Here is a 22,113-nt window from a genome sequence, read left to right on the forward strand (position 1 = left end):
TTGTGCTGCCCGTAAACCCAAGCAAAAAAGCTTAGAGCACCTGGTATTCCCACGCGGTCTTCCTACCAAGTACTAACCAGGCCCGGGTCTATTTGGCTGCCGAGATCGGACGAGATCGGGCGCTTAGAGAGCGGTGTGGCCGTAAGCTGCATTTGACATCATCAACAGCTCTTAAAAACGTTGGAGAAGCAGAATGCATGAAACTTGCTAAGACGAAGATAAATGTGGCAAAGTACAAAGTACTATAACTGTACTGGTCTGTTACGCCCCTGTCCAGGGGGTCAGGGTGCAACATACAAAGATAAATTAGCATGTTCCCTCTCCGATCCCCAAACCAAAATCCAGGATCGAGATGTTCCAACAGAATGATATTTATTTTAAACGAAAGAAAGTGTCAAACAAAACATGACACTACAACTCAGGGCGAACCAAGGCCAACATAATAAACAAAATAAGCCATTTCCCACAGAAATTGCTAGCTAGCCTGATAGAAATAAACAAACCAAAACACAGTCGCTAACCCTAACTCCCTAATGTGAAAAAAAGAGAAAACAATCAAAAGAAAATGGCTGTTCACCCCTACAGATTTAATACTATTTACAAAATATACAATTTATAAACAAAACCACGGCACAAAACCTAACAATTCAAAAATGCTAAATAAGGTTTGGAAACCAAGAACAGCAAACAGGTGCTGATGCCAGAAAGAGCCTCGCTAGCTGTTGGAAACCGTACTTTTAAAACTCCAGGAAGTGTAGGATGGACCAATCAGCTTCCTGTACTGCCCCTCAATCCGGCCAATCAGGCAGGGCACCTATAAGAACGACAAAATAAAAACAACACATATGGCCAGGACCGTAACATGGTCTACTAGTAATGAAGCACGATGGTTGACAAACCAATAAAGTAGCAAAACAACAATGAAAGAACAAAATTTGATGAAAATATACAACAATTTCTATGAATAAATAGGCAGTAACACAAGTTTGTGCTACCCGTAAACCCAAGTAAAAAAGTTTACAGCACCTGGTATTCCCAGGCGGTCTTCCTACCAAGTACTAACCAGGCCCGGCTCTATTTGGCTGCCGAGATCGGGCGCTTAGAGAGCGGTGTGGCCGTAAGCTGCATTTGACTTCATCAACAGCTTTTAAAAACGCTAGAGAAGCAGAATGCATGACACTTGCTAAGAAGAAGATAAATGTGTCAAAGTACAAAGTACTATAACTGTACTGGTCTGTTACGCCCCTGTCTAGGGGGTCAGGGTGCAACATACAAAGATAAATTAGCATTTTCCCTCTCCGATCCCCAAACCAAAATCCAGGATCGAGATGTTCCAACAGAATGATATTTATTTTAAACGAAAGAAAGTGTCAAACAAAACATGACACTACAACTCAGGGCGAACCAAGGCCAACATAATAAACAAAATGAGCCATTTCCCACAGAAAGTGCTAGCTAGCCTGATAGAAATAAACAAACCAAAAGAAAATCGATAACCCTAACTCCCTAATGTGAAAACAGTCCAAGGAAAATGGCAGTTCACCCCTACAGATTTAATACTATTTACAAAATATACAATTTATAAACAAAACCACGGCACAAAACCTAACAATTCAAAAATGCTAAATAAGGTTTGGAAACCAAGAACAGCAAACAGGTGCTGATGCTAGAAAGAGCCTCGCTAGCTGTTGGGAACCGTACTTTTAAAACTCCAGCAAGTGTAGGATGGACCAATCAGCTTCCTGTACTGCCCCCCAATCCGGCCAATCAGGCAGGGCACCTATAAGAACAAGAAAATGAAAACAACACATATGGCCAGGACCGTAACATGGTCTATTAGTAATGAAGCACGATGGTTGACAAACCAATAAAGTAGCAAAACAGCAATGAAAGAACAAAATTTGATGAAAATATAGAACAATTTCTATGAATAAATAGGCAGTAACACCAGCTTGTGCTGCCCGTAAACCCAAGCAAAAAAGCTTACACCACCTGGTATTCCCAGGCGGTCTTCCTACCAAGTACTAACCAGGCCCGGCTCTATTTGGCTGCCGAGATCGGGCGAGATCGGGCGCTTAGAGAGCGGTGTGGCCGTAAGCTGCATTTGACATCATCAACAGCTCTTAAAAACGCTGGAGAAGCAGAATGCATGACACTTGCTAAGAAGAAGATAAATGTGGCAAAGTACAAAGTACTATAACTGTACTGGTCTGTTACGCCCCTGTCTAGGGGCTCAGGGTGCAACATACAAAGATAAATTAGCATGTTCCCTCTCCGATCCCCAAACCAAAATCCAGGATCGAGATGTTCCAACAGAATGATATTTATTTTAAACGAAAGAAAGTGTCAAACAAAACATGACACTACAACTCAGGGCGAACCAAGGCCAACATAATAAACAAAATAAGCCATTTCCCACAGAAAGTGCTAGCTAGCCTGATAGAAATAAACAAACCAAAAGACAGTCGCTAACCCTAACTCCCTAATGTGAAAACAAGAGAAAACAATCAAAAGAAAATGGCAGTCCACCCCTACAGATTTAATACTATTTACAAAATACACAATTTATAAACAAAACCACGGCACAAAACCTAACAATTCAAAAATGCTAAATAAGGTTTGGAAACCAAGAACAGCAAACAGGTGCTGATGCCAGAAAGAGCCTCGCTAGCTGTTGGGAACCGTACTTTTAAAACTCCAGCAAGTGTAGGATGGACCAATCAGCTTCCTGTACTGCCCCCCAATCCGGCCAATCAGGCAGGGCACCTATAAGAACAAGAAAATAAAAACAACACATATGGCCAGGACCGTAACATGGTCTACTAGTAATGAAGCACGATGGTTGGCAAACCAATAAAGTAGCAAAACAGCAATGAAAGAACAAAATTTGATGAAAATATAGAACAATTTCTATGAATAAATAGGCAGTAACACCAGCTTGTGCTGCCCGTAAACCCAAGCAAAAAAGCTTACAGCACCTGGTATTCCCAGGCGGTCTTCCTACCAAGTACTAACCAGGCCCGGCTCTATTTGGCTGCCGAGATCGGACGAGATCGGGCGCTTAGAGAGCGGTGTGGCCGTAAGCTGCATTTGACATCATCAACAGATCTTAAAAACGCTAGAGAAGCAGAATGCATGACACTTGCTAAGAAGAAGATAAATGTGGCAAAGTACAAAGTACTATAACTGTACTGGTCTGTTACGCCCCTGTCTAGGGGGTCAGGGTGAAACATACAAAGATAAATTTGCACGTTCCCTCTCCGATCCTCAAACCAAAATCCAGGATTGAGATGTTCCAACAGAATGATATTTATTTTAAACGAAAGAAAGTGTCAAACAAAACATGACACTACAACTCAGGGCGAACCAAGGCCAACATAATAAACAAAATAAGCCATTTCCCACAGAAAATGCTAGAAATAAACAAACCAAAAGACAGTCGCTAACCCTAACTCCCTAATGTGAAAACAAGAGAAAACAATCAAAAGAAAATGGCTGTTCACCCCTACAGATTTAATACTATTTACAAAATATACAATTTATAAACAAAACCACGGCACAAAACCTAACAATTCAAAAATGCTAAATAAGATTTGGAAACCAAGAACAGCAAACAGGTGCTGCTGCCAGAAAGAGCCTCGCTAGCTGTTGGGAACCGTACTTTTAAAACTCCAGGAAGTGTAGGATGGACCAATCAGCTTCCTGTACTTCCCCCCAATCCGGCCAATCAGGCAGGGCACCTATAAGAACAACAAAATAAAAACAACACATATGGCCAGGACCGTAACATGGTCTACTAGTAATGAAGCACGATGGTTGGCAAACCAATAAAGTAGCAAAACAGCAATGAAAGAACAAAATTTGATGAAAATATAGAACAATTTCTATGAATAAATAGGCAGTAACACCAGCTTGTGCTGCCCGTAAACCCAAGCAAAAAAGCTTACAGCACCTGGTATTCCCAGGCGGTCTTCCTACCAAGTACTAACCAGGCCCGGCTCTATTTGGCTGCCGAGATCGGGCGAGATCGCGCGCTTAGAGAGCGGTGTGGCCGTAAGCTGCATTTGACATCATCAACAGCTCTTAAAAACGCTGGAGAAGCAGAATGCATGACACTTGCTAAGAAGAAGATAAATGTGGCAAAGTACAAAGTACTATAACTGTACTGGTCTGTTACGCCCCTGTCTAGGGGCTCAGGGTGCAACATACAAAGATAAACTAGCATGTTCCCTCTCCGATCCCCAAACCAAAATCCAGGATCGAGATGTTCCAACAGAATGATATTTATTTTAAACGAAAGAAAGTGTCAAACAAAACATGACACTACAACTCAGGGCGAACCAAGGCCAACATAATAAACAAAATAAGCCATTTCCCACAGAAAATGCTAGCTAGCCTGATAGAAATAAACAAACCAAAAGACAGTCGCTAACCCTAACTCCCCAATGTGAAAACAAGAGAAAACAATCAAAAGAAAATGGCTGTTCACCCCAACAGATTTAATACTATTTACAAAATACACAATTTATAAACAAAACCACGGCACAAAACCTAACAATTCAAAAATGCTAAATAAGGTTTGGAAACCAAGAACAGCAAACAGGTGCTGATGCCAGAAAGAGCCTCGCTAGCTGTTGGGAACCGTACTTTTAAAACTCCAGCAAGTGTAGGATGGACCAATCAGCTTCCTGTACTGCCCCCCAATCCGGCCAATCAGGCAGGGCACCTATAAGAACAAGAAAATAAAAACAACACATATGGCCAGGACCGTAACATGGTCTACTAGTAATGAAGCACGATGGTTGGCAAACCAATAAAGTAGCAAAACAGCAATGAAAGAACAAAATTTGATGAAAATATAGAACAATTTCTATGAATAAATAGGCAGTAACACCAGCTTGTGCTGCCCGTAAACCCAAGCAAAAAAGCTTAGAGCACCTGGTATTCCCAGGCGGTCTTCCTACCAAGTACTAACCAGGCCCGGCTCTATTTGGCTGCCGAGATCGGACGAGATCGGGCGCTTAGAGAGCGGTGTGGCCGTAAGCTGCATTTGACATCATCAACAGATCTTAAAAACGCTAGAGAAGCAGAATGCATGACACTTGCTAAGAAGAAGATAAATGTGGCAAAGTACAAAGTACTATAACTGTACTGGTCTGTTACGCCCCTGTCTAGGGGGTCAGGGTGAAACATACAAAGATAAATTTGCATGTTCCCTCTCCGATCCTCAAACCAAAATCCAGGATTGAGATGTTCCAACAGAATGATATTTATTTTAAACGAAAGAAAGTGTCAAACAAAACATGACACTACAACTCAGGGCGAACCAAGGCCAACATAATAAACAAAATAAGCCATTTCCCACAGAAAATGCTAGAAATAAACAAACCAAAAGACAGTCGCTAACCCTAACTTCCCAATGTGAAAACAAGAGAAAACAATCAAAAGAAAATGGCTGTTCACCCCTACAGATTTAATACTATTTACAAAATATACAATTTATAAACAAAACCACGGCACAAAACCTAACAATTCAAAAATGCTAAATAAGATTTGGAAACCAAGAACAGCAAACAGGTGCTGCTGCCAGAAAGAGCCTCGCTAGCTGTTGGGAACCGTACTTTTAAAACTCCAGGAAGTGTAGGATGGACCAATCAGCTTCCTGTACTTCCCCCCAATCCGGCCAATCAGGCAGGGCACCTATAAGAACAAGAAAATAAAAACAACACATATGGCCAGGACCGTAACATGGTCTACTAGTAATGAAGCACGATGGTTGGCAAACCAATAAAGTAGCAAAACAGCAATGAAAGAACAAAATTTGATGAAAATATAGAACAATTTCTATGAATAAATAGGCAGTAACACCAGCTTGTGCTGCCCGTAAACCCAAGCAAAAAAGCTTACAGCACCTGGTATTCCCAGGCGGTCTTCCTACCAAGTACTAACCAGGCCCGGCTCTATTTGGCTGCCGAGATCGGGCGAGATCGCGCGCTTAGAGAGCGGTGTGGCCGTAAGCTGCATTTGACATCATCAACAGCTCTTAAAAACGCTGGAGAAGCAGAATGCATGACACTTGCTAAGAAGAAGATAAATGTGGCAAAGTACAAAGTACTATAACTGTACTGGTCTGTTACGCCCCTGTCTAGGGGCTCAGGGTGCAACATACAAAGATAAACTAGCATGTTCCCTCTCCGATCCCCAAACCAAAATCCAGGATCGAGATGTTCCAACAGAATGATATTTATTTTAAACGAAAGAAAGTGTCAAACAAAACATGACACTACAACTCAGGGCGAACCAAGGCCAACATAATAAACAAAATAAGCCATTTCCCACAGAAAATGCTAGCTAGCCTGATAGAAATAAACAAACCAAAAGACAGTCGCTAACCCTAACTCCCTAATGTGAAAACAAGAGAAAACAATCAAAAGAAAATGGCTGTTCACCCCAACAGATTTAATACTATTTACAAAATACACAATTTATAAACAAAACCACGGCACAAAACCTAACAATTCAAAAATGCTAAATAAGGTTTGGAAACCAAGAACAGCAAACAGGTGCTGATGCCAGAAAGAGCCTCGCTAGCTGTTGGGAACCGTACTTTTAAAACTCCAGGAAGTGTAGGATGGACCAATCAGCTTCCTGTACTTCCCCCAAATCCGGCCAATCAGGCAGGGCACCTATAAGAACAAGAAAATAAAAACAACACATATGGCCAGGACCGTAACATGGTCTACTAGTGATGAAGCACGATGGTTGACAAACCAATAAAGTAGCAAAACAGCAATGAAAGAACAAAATTTGATGAAAATATAGAACAATTTCTATGAATAAATAGGCAGTAACACCAGCTTGAGCTGCCCGTAAACCCAAGCAAAAAAGCTTACAGCACCTGGTATTCCCAGGCGGTCTTCCTACCAAGTACTAACCAGGCCCGGCTCTATTTGGCTGCCGAGATCGGGCGAGATCGGGCGCTTAGAGAGCGGTGTGGCCGTAAGCTGCATTTGACATCATCAACAGCTCTTAAAAACGCTGGAGAAGCAGAATGCATGACACTTGCTAAGAAGAAGATAAATGTGGCAAAGTACAAAGTACTATAACTGTACTGGTCTGTTACGCCCCTGTCTAGTGGCTCAGGGTGCAACATACAAAGATAAATTAGCATGTTCCCTCTCCGATCCCCAAACCAAAATCCAGGATCGAGATGTTCCAACATAATAATATTTATTTTAAACGAAAGAAAGTGTCAAACAAAACATGACACTACAACTCAGGGCGAACCAAGGCCAACATAATAAACAAAATAAGCCATTTCCCACAGAAAGTGCTAGCTAGCCTGATAGAAAGAAACAAACCAAAAGACAGTCGCTAACCCTAACTCCCTAATGTGAAAACAAGAGAAAACAATCAAAAGAAAAATGGCAGTCCACCCCTACAGATTTAATACTATTTACAAAATATACAATTTAAAAACAAAACCACGGCACAAAACCTAACAATTCAAAAATGCTAAATAAGGTTTAGAAACCAAGAACAGCAAACAGGTGCTGATGCCAGAAAGAGCCTCGCTAGCTGTTGGGAACCGTACTTTTAAAACTCCAGCAAGTGTAGGATGGACCAATCAGCTTCCTGTACTACCCCTCAATCCGGCCAATCAGGCAGGGCACCTATAAGAACAAGAAAATAAAAACAACACATATGGCCAGGACCGTAACATGGTCTACTAGTAATGAAGCACGATGGTTGACAAACCAATAAAGTAGCAAAACAGTAATGAAAGAACAAAATTTGATGAAAATATAGAACAATTTCTATGAATAAATAGGCAGTAACACCAGCTTGTGCTGCCCGTAAACCCAAGCAAAAAAGCTTACAGCACCTGGTATTCCCACGCGGTCTTCCTACCAAGTACTAACCAGGCCCGGCTCTATTTGGCTGCCGAGATCGGACGAGATCGGGCGCTTAGAGAGCGGTGTGGCCGTAAGCTGCATTTGACATCATCAACAGCTCTTAAAAACGTTGGAGAAGCAGAATGCATGAAACTTGCTAAGACGAAGATAAATGTGGCAAAGTACAAAGTACTATAACTGTACTGGTCTGTTACGCCCCTGTCCAGGGGGTCAGGGTGCAACATACAAAGATAAATTAGCATGTTCCCTCTCCGATCCCCAAACCAAAATCCAGGATCGAGATGTTCCAACAGAATGATATTTATTTTAAACGAAAGAAAGTGTCAAACAAAACATGACACTACAACTCAGGGCGAACCAAGGCCAACATAATAAACAAAATAAGCCATTTCCCACAGAAATTGCTAGCTAGCCTGATAGAAATAAACAAACCAAAACACAGTCGCTAACCCTAACTCCCTAATGTGAAAAAAAGAGAAAACAATCAAAAGAAAATGGCTGTTCACCCCTACAGATTTAATACTATTTACAAAATATACAATTTATAAACAAAACCACGGCACAAAACCTAACAATTCAAAAATGCTAAATAAGGTTTGGAAACCAAGAACAGCAAACAGGTGCTGATGCCAGAAAGAGCCTCGCTAGCTGTTGGAAACCGTACTTTTAAAACTCCAGGAAGTGTAGGATGGACCAATCAGCTTCCTGTACTGCCCCTCAATCCGGCCAATCAGGCAGGGCACCTATAAGAACGACAAAATAAAAACAACACATATGGCCAGGACCGTAACATGGTCTACTAGTAATGAAGCACGATGGTTGACAAACCAATAAAGTAGCAAAACAACAATGAAAGAACAAAATTTGATGAAAATATACAACAATTTCTATGAATAAATAGGCAGTAACACAAGTTTGTGCTACCCGTAAACCCAAGTAAAAAAGTTTACAGCACCTGGTATTCCCAGGCGGTCTTCCTACCAAGTACTAACCAGGCCCGGCTCTATTTGGCTGCCGAGATCGGGCGCTTAGAGAGCGGTGTGGCCGTAAGCTGCATTTGACTTCATCAACAGCTTTTAAAAACGCTAGAGAAGCAGAATGCATGACACTTGCTAAGAAGAAGATAAATGTGTCAAAGTACAAAGTACTATAACTGTACTGGTCTGTTACGCCCCTGTCTAGGGGGTCAGGGTGCAACATACAAAGATAAATTAGCATTTTCCCTCTCCGATCCCCAAACCAAAATCCAGGATCGAGATGTTCCAACAGAATGATATTTATTTTAAACGAAAGAAAGTGTCAAACAAAACATGACACTACAACTCAGGGCGAACCAAGGCCAACATAATAAACAAAATGAGCCATTTCCCACAGAAAGTGCTAGCTAGCCTGATAGAAATAAACAAACCAAAAGAAAATCGATAACCCTAACTCCCTAATGTGAAAACAGTCCAAGGAAAATGGCAGTTCACCCCTACAGATTTAATACTATTTACAAAATATACAATTTATAAACAAAACCACGGCACAAAACCTAACAATTCAAAAATGCTAAATAAGGTTTGGAAACCAAGAACAGCAAACAGGTGCTGATGCTAGAAAGAGCCTCGCTAGCTGTTGGGAACCGTACTTTTAAAACTCCAGCAAGTGTAGGATGGACCAATCAGCTTCCTGTACTGCCCCCCAATCCGGCCAATCAGGCAGGGCACCTATAAGAACAAGAAAATGAAAACAACACATATGGCCAGGACCGTAACATGGTCTATTAGTAATGAAGCACGATGGTTGACAAACCAATAAAGTAGCAAAACAGCAATGAAAGAACAAAATTTGATGAAAATATAGAACAATTTCTATGAATAAATAGGCAGTAACACCAGCTTGTGCTGCCCGTAAACCCAAGCAAAAAAGCTTACAGCACCTGGTATTCCCAGGCGGTCTTCCTACCAAGTACTAACCAGGCCCGGCTCTATTTGGCTGCCGAGATCGGGCGAGATCGGGCGCTTAGAGAGCGGTGTGGCCGTAAGCTGCATTTGACATCATCAACAGCTCTTAAAAACGCTGGAGAAGCAGAATGCATGACACTTGCTAAGAAGAAGATAAATGTGGCAAAGTACAAAGTACTATAACTGTACTGGTCTGTTACGCCCCTGTCTAGGGGCTCAGGGTGCAACATACAAAGATAAATTAGCATGTTCCCTCTCCGATCCCCAAACCAAAATCCAGGATCGAGATGTTCCAACAGAATGATATTTATTTTAAACGAAAGAAAGTGTCAAACAAAACATGACACTACAACTCAGGGCGAACCAAGGCCAACATAATAAACAAAATAAGCCATTTCCCACAGAAAGTGCTAGCTAGCCTGATAGAAATAAACAAACCAAAAGACAGTCGCTAACCCTAACTCCCTAATGTGAAAACAAGAGAAAACAATCAAAAGAAAATGGCAGTCCACCCCTACAGATTTAATACTATTTACAAAATACACAATTTATAAACAAAACCACGGCACAAAACCTAACAATTCAAAAATGCTAAATAAGGTTTGGAAACCAAGAACAGCAAACAGGTGCTGATGCCAGAAAGAGCCTCGCTAGCTGTTGGGAACCGTACTTTTAAAACTCCAGCAAGTGTAGGATGGACCAATCAGCTTCCTGTACTGCCCCCCAATCCGGCCAATCAGGCAGGGCACCTATAAGAACAAGAAAATAAAAACAACACATATGGCCAGGACCGTAACATGGTCTACTAGTAATGAAGCACGATGGTTGGCAAACCAATAAAGTAGCAAAACAGCAATGAAAGAACAAAATTTGATGAAAATATAGAACAATTTCTATGAATAAATAGGCAGTAACACCAGCTTGTGCTGCCCGTAAACCCAAGCAAAAAAGCTTACAGCACCTGGTATTCCCAGGCGGTCTTCCTACCAAGTACTAACCAGGCCCGGCTCTATTTGGCTGCCGAGATCGGACGAGATCGGGCGCTTAGAGAGCGGTGTGGCCGTAAGCTGCATTTGACATCATCAACAGATCTTAAAAACGCTAGAGAAGCAGAATGCATGACACTTGCTAAGAAGAAGATAAATGTGGCAAAGTACAAAGTACTATAACTGTACTGGTCTGTTACGCCCCTGTCTAGGGGGTCAGGGTGAAACATACAAAGATAAATTTGCACGTTCCCTCTCCGATCCTCAAACCAAAATCCAGGATTGAGATGTTCCAACAGAATGATATTTATTTTAAACGAAAGAAAGTGTCAAACAAAACATGACACTACAACTCAGGGCGAACCAAGGCCAACATAATAAACAAAATAAGCCATTTCCCACAGAAAATGCTAGAAATAAACAAACCAAAAGACAGTCGCTAACCCTAACTCCCTAATGTGAAAACAAGAGAAAACAATCAAAAGAAAATGGCTGTTCACCCCTACAGATTTAATACTATTTACAAAATATACAATTTATAAACAAAACCACGGCACAAAACCTAACAATTCAAAAATGCTAAATAAGATTTGGAAACCAAGAACAGCAAACAGGTGCTGCTGCCAGAAAGAGCCTCGCTAGCTGTTGGGAACCGTACTTTTAAAACTCCAGGAAGTGTAGGATGGACCAATCAGCTTCCTGTACTTCCCCCCAATCCGGCCAATCAGGCAGGGCACCTATAAGAACAAGAAAATAAAAACAACACATATGGCCAGGACCGTAACATGGTCTACTAGTAATGAAGCACGATGGTTGGCAAACCAATAAAGTAGCAAAACAGCAATGAAAGAACAAAATTTGATGAAAATATAGAACAATTTCTATGAATAAATAGGCAGTAACACCAGCTTGTGCTGCCCGTAAACCCAAGCAAAAAAGCTTACAGCACCTGGTATTCCCAGGCGGTCTTCCTACCAAGTACTAACCAGGCCCGGCTCTATTTGGCTGCCGAGATCGGGCGAGATCGCGCGCTTAGAGAGCGGTGTGGCCGTAAGCTGCATTTGACATCATCAACAGCTCTTAAAAATGCTGGAGAAGCAGAATGCATGACACTTGCTAAGAAGAAGATAAATGTGGCAAAGTACAAAGTACTATAACTGTACTGGTCTGTTACGCCCCTGTCTAGGGGCTCAGGGTGCAACATACAAAGATAAACTAGCATGTTCCCTCTCCGATCCCCAAACCAAAATCCAGGATCGAGATGTTCCAACAGAATGATATTTATTTTAAACGAAAGAAAGTGTCAAACAAAACATGACACTACAACTCAGGGCGAACCAAGGCCAACATAATAAACAAAATAAGCCATTTCCCACAGAAAATGCTAGCTAGCCTGATAGAAATAAACAAACCAAAAGACAGTCGCTAACCCTAACTCCCTAATGTGAAAACAAGAGAAAACAATCAAAAGAAAATGGCTGTTCACCCCAACAGATTTAATACTATTTACAAAATACACAATTTATAAACAAAACCACGGCACAAAACCTAACAATTCAAAAATGCTAAATAAGGTTTGGAAACCAAGAACAGCAAACAGGTGCTGATGCCAGAAAGAGCCTCGCTAGCTGTTGGGAACCGTACTTTTAAAACTCCAGGAAGTGTAGGATGGACCAAGCAGCTTCCTGTACTTCCCCCAAATCCGGCCAATCAGGCAGGGCACCTATAAGAACAAGAAAATAAAAACAACACATATGGCCAGGACCGTAACATGGTCTACTAGTGATGAAGCACGATGGTTGACAAACCAATAAAGTAGCAAAACAGCAATGAAAGAACAAAATTTGATGAAAATATAGAACAATTTCTATGAATAAATAGGCAGTAACACCAGCTTGAGCTGCCCGTAAACCCAAGCAAAAAAGCTTACAGCACCTGGTATTCCCAGGCGGTCTTCCTACCAAGTACTAACCAGGCCCGGCTCTATTTGGCTGCCGAGATCGGGCGAGATCGGGCGCTTAGAGAGCGGTGTGGCCGTAAGCTGCATTTGACATCATCAACAGCTCTTAAAAACGCTGGAGAAGCAGAATGCATGACACTTGCTAAGAAGAAGATAAATGTGGCAAAGTACAAAGTACTATAACTGTACTGGTCTGTTACGCCCCTGTCTAGTGGCTCAGGGTGCAACATACAAAGATAAATTAGCATGTTCCCTCTCCGATCCCCAAACCAAAATCCAGGATCGAGATGTTCCAACAGAATAATATTTATTTTAAACGAAAGAAAGTGTCAAACAAAACATGACACTACAACTCAGGGCGAACCAAGGCCAACATAATAAACAAAATAAGCCATTTCCCACAGAAAGTGCTAGCTAGCCTGATAGAAAGAAACAAACCAAAAGACAGTCGCTAACCCTAACTCCCTAATGTGAAAACAAGAGAAAACAATCAAAAGAAAAATGGCAGTCCACCCCTACAGATTTAATACTATTTACAAAATATACAATTTAAAAACAAAACCACGGCACAAAACCTAACAATTCAAAAATGCTAAATAAGGTTTAGAAACCAAGAACAGCAAACAGGTGCTGATGCCAGAAAGAGCCTCGCTAGCTGTTGGGAACCGTACTTTTAAAACTCCAGCAAGTGTAGGATGGACCAATCAGCTTCCTGTACTACCCCTCAATCCGGCCAATCAGGCAGGGCACCTATAAGAACAAGAAAATAAAAACAACACATATGGCCAGGACCGTAACATGGTCTACTAGTAATGAAGCACGATGGTTGACAAACCAATAAAGTAGCAAAACAGTAATGAAAGAACAAAATTTGATGAAAATATAGAACAATTTCTATGAATAAATAGGCAGTAACACCAGCTTGTGCTGCCCGTAAACCCAAGCAAAAAAGCTTACAGCACCTGGTATTCCCACGCGGTCTTCCTACCAAGTACTAACCAGGCCCGGCTCTATTTGGCTGCCGAGATCGGACGAGATCGGGCGCTTAGAGAGCGGTGTGGCCGTAAGCTGCATTTGACATCATCAACAGCTCTTAAAAACGTTGGAGAAGCAGAATGCATGAAACTTGCTAAGAAGAAAATAAATGTGGCAAAGTACTATAACTGTACTGGTCTGTTACGCCCCTGTCTAGGGGGTCAGGGTGCAACATACAAAGATAAATTAGCATGTTCCCTCTCCGATCCCCAAACCAAAATCCAGGATCGAGATGTTCCAACAGAATGATATTTATTTTAAACAAAAGAAAGTGTCAAACAAAACATGACACTACAACTCAGGGCGAACCAAGGCCAACATAATAAACAAAATAAGCCATTTCCCACAGAAAGTGCTAGCTAGCCTGATAGAAATAAACAAACCAAAAGACAGTCGCTAACCCTAACTCCCTAATGTGAAAACAGTCCAAAGAAAATGGCAGTTCACCCCTACAGATTTAATACTATTTACAAAATATACAATTTATAAACAAAACCACGGCACAAAACCTAACAATTCAAAAATGCTAAATAAGGTTTGGAAACCAAGAACAGCAAACAGGTGCTGATGCCAGAAAGAGCCTCGCTAGCTGTTGGGAACCGTACTTTTAAAACTCCAGGAAGTGTAGGATGGACCAATCAGCTTCCTGTACTTCCCCCAAATCTGGCCAATCAGGCAGGGCACCTATAAGAACAACAAAATAAAAACAACACATATGGCCAGGACCGTAACATGGTCTACTAGTAATGAAGCACGATGGTTGACAAACCAATAAAGTAGCAAAACAGCAATGAAAGAACAAAATTTGATGAAAATATAGAACAATTTCTATGAATAAATAGGCAGTAACACCAGCTTGTGCTGCCCGTAAACCCAAGCAAAAAAGCTTACAGCACCTGGTATTCCCAGGCGGTCTTCCTACCAAGTACTAACCAGGCCCAGCTCTATTTGGCTGCCGAGATCGGACGAGATCGGGCGCTTAGAGAGCGGTGTGGCCGTAAGCTGCATTTGACATCATCAACAGCTCTTAAAAACGCTAGAGAAGCAGAATGCATGACACTTGCTAAGAAGAAGATAAATGTGGCAAAGTACAAAGTACTATAACTGTACTGGTCTGTTACGCCCCTGTCTAGGGGGTCAGGGTGAAACATACAAAGATAAATTTGCACGTTCCCTCTCCGATCCTCAAACCAAAATCCAGGATTGAGATGTTCCAACAGAATGATATTTATTTTAAACGAAAGAAAGTGTCAAACAAAACATGACACTACAACTCAGGGCGAACCAAGGCCAACATAATAAACAAAATAAGCCATTTCCCACAGAAAATGCTAGAAATAAACAAACCAAAAGACAGTCGCTAACCCTAACTCCCTAATGTGAAAACAAGAGAAAACAATCAAAAGAAAATGGCTGTTCACCCCTACAGATTTAATACTATTTACAAAATATACAATTTATAAACAAAACCACGGCACAAAACCTAACAATTCAAAAATGCTAAATAAGATTTGGAAACCAAGAACAGCAAACAGGTGCTGCTGCCAGAAAGAGCCTCGCTAGCTGTTGGGAACCGTACTTTTAAAACTCCAGGAAGTGTAGGATGGACCAATCAGCTTCCTGTACTTCCCCCCAATCCGGCCAATCAGGCAGGGCACCTATAAGAACAACAAAATAAAAACAACACATATGGCCAGGACCGTAACATGGTCTACTAGTAATGAAGCACGATGGTTGGCAAACCAATAAAGTAGCAAAACAGCAATGAAAGAACAAAATTTGATGAAAATATAGAACAATTTCTATGAATAAATAGGCAGTAACACCAGCTTGTGCTGCCCGTAAACCCAAGCAAAAAAGCTTACAGCACCTGGTATTCCCAGGCGGTCTTCCTACCAAGTACTAAACAGGCCCGGCTCTATTTGGCTGCCGAGATCGGGCGAGATCGCGCGCTTAGAGAGCGGTGTGGCCGTAAGCTGCATTTGACATCATCAACAGCTCTTAAAAACGCTGGAGAAGCAGAATGCATGACACTTGCTAAGAAGAAGATAAATGTGGCAAAGTACAAAGTACTATAACTGTACTGGTCTGTTACGCCCCTGTCTAGGGGCTCAGGGTGCAACATACAAAGATAAACTAGCATGTTCCCTCTCCGATCCCCAAACCAAAATCCAGGATCGAGATGTTCCAACAGAATGATATTTATTTTAAACGAAAGAAAGTGTCAAACAAAACATGACACTACAACTCAGGGCGAACCAAGGCCAACATAATAAACAAAATAAGCCATTTCCCACAGAAAGTGCTAGCTAGCCTGATAGAAAGAAACAAACCAAAAGACAGTCGCTAACCCTAACTCCCTAATGTGAAAACAAGAGAAAACAATCAAAAGAAAAATGGCAGTCCACCCCTACAGATTTAATACTATTTACAAAATATACAATTTAAAAACAAAACCACGGCACAAAACCTAACAATTCAAAAATGCTAAATAAGGTTTAGAAACCAAGAACAGCAAACAGGTGCTGATGCCAGAAAGAGCCTCGCTAGCTGTTGGGAACCGTACTTTTAAAACTCCAGGAAGTGTAGGATGGACCAATCAGCTTCCTGTACTGCCCCCCAATCCGGCCAATCAGGCAGGGCACCTATAAGAACAAGAAAATAAAAACAACACATATGGCCAGGACCGTAACATGGTCTACTAGTAATGAAGCACAATGGTTGGCAAACCAATAAAGTAGCAAAACAGCAATGAAAGAACAAAATTTGATGAAAATATAGAACAATTTCTATGAATAAATAGGCAGTAACACCAGCTTGTGCTGCCCGTAAACCCAAGCAAAAAAGCTTACAGCACCTGGTATTCCCAGGCGGTCTTCCTACCAAGTACTAACCAGGCCCGGCTCTATTTGGCTGCCGAGATCGGACGAGATCGGGCGCTTAGAGAGCGGTGTGGCCGTAAGCTGCATTTGACATTATCAACAGCTCTTAAAAACGCTAGAGAAGCAGAATGCATGACACTTACTAAGAAGAAGATAAATGTGGCAAAGTACAAAGTACTATAACTGTACTGGTCTGTTACGCCCCTGTCTAGGGGGTCAGGGTGAAACATACAAAGATAAATTAGCATGTTCCCTCTCCGATCCTCAAACCAAAATCCAGGATTGAGATGTTCCAACAGAATGATATTTATTTTAAACGAAAGAAAGTGTCAAACAAAACATGACACTACAACTCAGGGCGAACCAAGGCCAACATAATAAACAAAATAAGCCATTTCCCACAGAAAGTGCTAGCTAGCCTGATAGAAAGAAACAAACCAAAAGACAGTCGCTAACCCTTACTCCCTAATGGGAAAACAGTCCAAGAAAATGGCAGTTCACCCCTACAGATTTAATACTATTTACAAAATATACAATTTATAAACAAAACCACGGCACAAAACCTAACAATTCAAAAATGCTAAATAAGGTTTGGAAACCAAGAACAGCAAACAGGTGCTGCTGCCAGAAAGAGCCTCGCTAGCTGTTGGGAACCGTACTTTTAAAACTCCAGGAAGTGTAGGATGGACCAATCAGCTTCCTGTGCTGCCCCTCAATCCGGCCAATCAGGCAGGGCACCTATAAGAACAACAAATCAAAAACAACACATATGGCCAGGACCGTAACATGGTCTACTAGTAATGAAGCACGATGGTTGACAAACCAATAAAGTAGCAAAACAGTAATGAAAGAACAAAATTTGATGAAAATATAGAACAATTTCTATGAATAAATAGGCAGTAACACCAGCTTGTGCTGCCCGTAAACCCAAGCAAAAAAGCTTAGAGCACCTGGTATTCCCACGCGGTCTTCCTACCAAGTACTAACCAGGCCCGGGTCTATTTGGCTGCCGAGATCGGACGAGATCGGGCGCTTAGAGAGCGGTGTGGCCGTAAGCTGCATTTGACATCATCAACAGCTCTTAAAAACGTTGGAGAAGCAGAATGCATGAAACTTGCTAAGACGAAGATAAATGTGGCAAAGTACAAAGTACTATAACTGTACTGGTCTGTTACGCCCCTGTCCAGGGGGTCAGGGTGCAACATACAAAGATAAATTAGCATGTTCCCTCTCCGATCCCCAAACCAAAATCCAGGATCGAGATGTTCCAACAGAATGATATTTATTTTAAACGAAAGAAAGTGTCAAACAAAACATGACACTACAACTCAGGGCGAACCAAGGCCAACTTAATAAACAAAATAAGCCATTTCCCACAGAAATTGCTAGCTAGCCTGATAGAAATAAACAAACCAAAACACAGTCGCTAACCCTAACTCCCTAATGTGAAAAAAAGAGAAAACAATCAAAAGAAAATGGCTGTTCACCCCTACAGATTTAATACTATTTACAAAATATACAATTTATAAACAAAACCACGGCACAAAACCTAACAATTCAAAAATGCTAAATAAGGTTTGGAAACCAAGAACAGCAAACAGGTGCTGATGCCAGAAAGAGCCTCGCTAGCTGTTGGAAACCGTACTTTTAAAACTCCAGGAAGTGTAGGATGGACCAATCAGCTTCCTGTACTGCCCCTCAATCCGGCCAATCAGGCAGGGCACCTATAAGAACGACAAAATAAAAACAACACATATGGCCAGGACCGTAACATGGTCTACTAGTAATGAAGCACGATGGTTGACAAACCAATAAAGTAGCAAAACAACAATGAAAGAACAAAATTTGATGAAAATATACAACAATTTCTATGAATAAATAGGCAGTAACACAAGTTTGTGCTACCCGTAAACCCAAGTAAAAAAGTTTACAGCACCTGGTATTCCCAGGCGGTCTTCCTACCAAGTACTAACCAGGCCCGGCTCTATTTGGCTGCCGAGATCGGGCGCTTAGAGAGCGGTGTGGCCGTAAGCTGCATTTGACTTCATCAACAGCTTTTAAAAACGCTAGAGAAGCAGAATGCATGACACTTGCTAAGAAGAAGATAAATGTGTCAAAGTACAAAGTACTATAACTGTACTGGTCTGTTACGCCCCTGTCTAGGGGGTCAGGGTGCAACATACAAAGATAAATTAGCATTTTCCCTCTCCGATCCCCAAACCAAAATCCAGGATCGAGATGTTCCAACAGAATGATATTTATTTTAAACGAAAGAAAGTGTCAAACAAAACATGACACTACAACTCAGGGCGAACCAAGGCCAACATAATAAACAAAATGAGCCATTTCCCACAGAAAGTGCTAGCTAGCCTGATAGAAATAAACAAACCAAAAAAAAATCGATAACCCTAACTCCCTAATGTGAAAACAGTCCAAGGAAAATGGCAGTTCACCCCTACAGATTTAATACTATTTACAAAATATACAATTTATAAACAAAACCACGGCACAAAACCTAACAATTCAAAAATGCTAAATAAGGTTTGGAAACCAAGAACAGCAAACAGGTGCTGATGCTAGAAAGAGCCTCGCTAGCTGTTGGGAACCGTACTTTTAAAACTCCAGCAAGTGTAGGATGGACCAATCAGCTTCCTGTACTGCCCCCCAATCCGGCCAATCAGGCAGGGCACCTATAAGAACAAGAAAATGAAAACAACACATATGGCCAGGACCGTAACATGGTCTATTAGTAATGAAGCACGATGGTTGACAAACCAATAAAGTAGCAAAACAGCAATGAAAGAACAAAATTTGATGAAAATATAGAACAATTTCTATGAATAAATAGGCAGTAACACCAGCTTGTGCTGCCCGTAAACCCAAGCAAAAAAGCTTACACCACCTGGTATTCCCAGGCGGTCTTCCTACCAAGTACTAACCAGGCCCGGCTCTATTTGGCTGCCGAGATCGGGCGAGATCGGGCGCTTAGAGAGCGGTGTGGCCGTAAGCTGCATTTGACATCATCAACAGCTCTTAAAAACGCTGGAGAAGCAGAATGCATGACACTTGCTAAGAAGAAGATAAATGTGGCAAAGTACAAAGTACTATAACTGTACTGGTCTGTTACGCCCCTGTCTAGGGGCTCAGGGTGCAACATACAAAGATAAATTAGCATGTTCCCTCTCCGATCCCCAAACCAAAATCCAGGATCGAGATGTTCCAACAGAATGATATTTATTTTAAACGAAAGAAAGTGTCAAACAAAACATGACACTACAACTCAGGGCGAACCAAGGCCAACATAATAAACAAAATAAGCCATTTCCCACAGAAAGTGCTAGCTAGCCTGATAGAAATAAACAAACCAAAAGACAGTCGCTAACCCTAACTCCCTAATGTGAAAACAAGAGAAAACAATCAAAAGAAAATGGCAGTCCACCCCTACAGATTTAATACTATTTACAAAATACACAATTTATAAACAAAACCACGGCACAAAACCTAACAATTCAAAAATGCTAAATAAGGTTTGGAAACCAAGAACAGCAAACAGGTGCTGATGCCAGAAAGAGCCTCGCTAGCTGTTGGGAACCGTACTTTTAAAACTCCAGCAAGTGTAGGATGGACCAATCAGCTTCCTGTACTGCCCCCCAATCCGGCCAATCAGGCAGGGCACCTATAAGAACAAGAAAATAAAAACAACACATATGGCCAGGACCGTAACATGGTCTACTAGTAATGAAGCACGATGGTTGGCAAACCAATAAAGTAGCAAAACAGCAATGAAAGAACAAAATTTGATGAAAATATAGAACAATTTCTATGAATAAATAGGCAGTAACACCAGCTTGTGCTGCCCGTAAACCCAAGCAAAAAAGCTTACAGCACCTGGTATTCCCAGGCGGTCTTCCTACCAAGTACTAACCAGGCCCGGCTCTATTTGGCTGCCGAGATCGGACGAGATCGGGCGCTTAGAGAGCGGTGTGGCCGTAAGCTGCATTTGACATCATCAACAGATCTTAAAAACGCTAGAGAAGCAGAATGCATGACACTTGCTAAGAAGAAGATAAATGTGGCAAAGTACAAAGTACTATAACTGTACTGGTCTGTTACGCCCCTGTCTAGGGGGTCAGGGTGAAACATACAAAGATAAATTTGCACGTTCCCTCTCCGATCCTCAAACCAAAATCCAGGATTGAGATGTTCCAACAGAATGATATTTATTTTAAACGAAAGAAAGTGTCAAACAAAACATGACACTACAACTCAGGGCGAACCAAGGCCAACATAATAAACAAAATAAGCCATTTCCCACAGAAAATGCTAGAAATAAACAAACCAAAAGACAGTCGCTAACCCTAACTCCCTAATGTGAAAACAAGAGAAAACAATCAAAAGAAAATGGCTGTTCACCCCTACAGATTTAATACTATTTACAAAATATACAATTTATAAACAAAACCACGGCACAAAACCTAACAATTCAAAAATGCTAAATAAGATTTGGAAACCAAGAACAGCAAACAGGTGCTGCTGCCAGAAAGAGCCTCGCTAGCTGTTGGGAACCGTACTTTTAAAACTCCAGGAAGTGTAGGATGGACCAATCAGCTTCCTGTACTTCCCCCCAATCCGGCCAATCAGGCAGGGCACCTATAAGAACAAGAAAATAAAAACAACACATATGGCCAGGACCGTAACATGGTCTACTAGTAATGAAGCACGATGGTTGGCAAACCAATAAAGTAGCAAAACAGCAATGAAAGAACAAAATTTGATGAAAATATAGAACAATTTCTATGAATAAATAGGCAGTAACACCAGCTTGTGCTGCCCGTAAACCCAAGCAAAAAAGCTTACAGCACCTGGTATTCCCAGGCGGTCTTCCTACCAAGTACTAACCAGGCCCGGCTCTATTTGGCTGCCGAGATCGGGCGAGATCGCGCGCTTAGAGAGCGGTGTGGCCGTAAGCTGCATTTGACATCATCAACAGCTCTTAAAAACGCTGGAGAAGCAGAATGCATGACACTTGCTAAGAAGAAGATAAATGTGGCAAAGTACAAAGTACTATAACTGTACTGGTCTGTTACGCCCCTGTCTAGGGGCTCAGGGTGCAACATACAAAGATAAACTAGCATGTTCCCTCTCCGATCCCCAAACCAAAATCCAGGATCGAGATGTTCCAACAGAATGATATTTATTTTAAACGAAAGAAAGTGTCAAACAAAACATGACACTACAACTCAGGGCGAACCAAGGCCAACATAATAAACAAAATAAGCCATTTCCCACAGAAAATGCTAGCTAGCCTGATAGAAATAAACAAACCAAAAGACAGTCGCTAACCCTAACTCCCTAATGTGAAAACAAGAGAAAACAATCAAAAGAAAA

General features: G+C 41.5%; 23 pseudogenes; all 23 read right to left on the bottom strand.

The window, feature by feature from the left end:
- Positions 1 to 28: 28 nt before the first annotated feature.
- On the bottom strand, positions 29 to 147 carry LOC137117438 (5S ribosomal RNA; annotated as a pseudogene).
- An 867-nt stretch (positions 148 to 1,014) lies between these two features.
- On the bottom strand, positions 1,015 to 1,123 carry LOC137117475 (5S ribosomal RNA; annotated as a pseudogene).
- An 857-nt stretch (positions 1,124 to 1,980) lies between these two features.
- On the bottom strand, positions 1,981 to 2,099 carry LOC137117420 (5S ribosomal RNA; annotated as a pseudogene).
- An 867-nt stretch (positions 2,100 to 2,966) lies between these two features.
- On the bottom strand, positions 2,967 to 3,085 carry LOC137117180 (5S ribosomal RNA; annotated as a pseudogene).
- An 855-nt stretch (positions 3,086 to 3,940) lies between these two features.
- On the bottom strand, positions 3,941 to 4,059 carry LOC137117396 (5S ribosomal RNA; annotated as a pseudogene).
- Positions 4,060 to 4,926: 867 nt separating this feature from the next.
- Positions 4,927 to 5,045, bottom strand: LOC137117371 (5S ribosomal RNA; annotated as a pseudogene).
- An 855-nt stretch (positions 5,046 to 5,900) lies between these two features.
- Positions 5,901 to 6,019, bottom strand: LOC137117397 (5S ribosomal RNA; annotated as a pseudogene).
- An 867-nt stretch (positions 6,020 to 6,886) lies between these two features.
- LOC137117287 (5S ribosomal RNA) lies at positions 6,887 to 7,005 on the bottom strand (annotated as a pseudogene).
- Positions 7,006 to 7,873: 868 nt separating this feature from the next.
- On the bottom strand, positions 7,874 to 7,992 carry LOC137117206 (5S ribosomal RNA; annotated as a pseudogene).
- An 867-nt stretch (positions 7,993 to 8,859) lies between these two features.
- Positions 8,860 to 8,968, bottom strand: LOC137117476 (5S ribosomal RNA; annotated as a pseudogene).
- An 857-nt stretch (positions 8,969 to 9,825) lies between these two features.
- Positions 9,826 to 9,944, bottom strand: LOC137117288 (5S ribosomal RNA; annotated as a pseudogene).
- Positions 9,945 to 10,811: 867 nt separating this feature from the next.
- LOC137117181 (5S ribosomal RNA) lies at positions 10,812 to 10,930 on the bottom strand (annotated as a pseudogene).
- Positions 10,931 to 11,785: 855 nt separating this feature from the next.
- On the bottom strand, positions 11,786 to 11,904 carry LOC137117399 (5S ribosomal RNA; annotated as a pseudogene).
- An 867-nt stretch (positions 11,905 to 12,771) lies between these two features.
- Positions 12,772 to 12,890, bottom strand: LOC137117289 (5S ribosomal RNA; annotated as a pseudogene).
- An 868-nt stretch (positions 12,891 to 13,758) lies between these two features.
- Positions 13,759 to 13,877, bottom strand: LOC137117207 (5S ribosomal RNA; annotated as a pseudogene).
- An 850-nt stretch (positions 13,878 to 14,727) lies between these two features.
- LOC137117118 (5S ribosomal RNA) lies at positions 14,728 to 14,846 on the bottom strand (annotated as a pseudogene).
- Positions 14,847 to 15,701: 855 nt separating this feature from the next.
- LOC137117428 (5S ribosomal RNA) lies at positions 15,702 to 15,820 on the bottom strand (annotated as a pseudogene).
- Positions 15,821 to 16,688: 868 nt separating this feature from the next.
- Positions 16,689 to 16,807, bottom strand: LOC137117182 (5S ribosomal RNA; annotated as a pseudogene).
- Positions 16,808 to 17,663: 856 nt separating this feature from the next.
- Positions 17,664 to 17,782, bottom strand: LOC137117439 (5S ribosomal RNA; annotated as a pseudogene).
- An 867-nt stretch (positions 17,783 to 18,649) lies between these two features.
- Positions 18,650 to 18,758, bottom strand: LOC137117477 (5S ribosomal RNA; annotated as a pseudogene).
- Positions 18,759 to 19,615: 857 nt separating this feature from the next.
- Positions 19,616 to 19,734, bottom strand: LOC137117421 (5S ribosomal RNA; annotated as a pseudogene).
- An 867-nt stretch (positions 19,735 to 20,601) lies between these two features.
- LOC137117183 (5S ribosomal RNA) lies at positions 20,602 to 20,720 on the bottom strand (annotated as a pseudogene).
- An 855-nt stretch (positions 20,721 to 21,575) lies between these two features.
- LOC137117400 (5S ribosomal RNA) lies at positions 21,576 to 21,694 on the bottom strand (annotated as a pseudogene).
- Between the last annotated feature and the right edge of the window lie 419 nt (positions 21,695 to 22,113).

This window comes from Channa argus, unplaced genomic scaffold (assembly GCF_033026475.1).
Source record: "Channa argus isolate prfri unplaced genomic scaffold, Channa argus male v1.0 Contig034, whole genome shotgun sequence".
Lineage (NCBI taxonomy): Eukaryota > Metazoa > Chordata > Actinopteri > Anabantiformes > Channidae > Channa > Channa argus.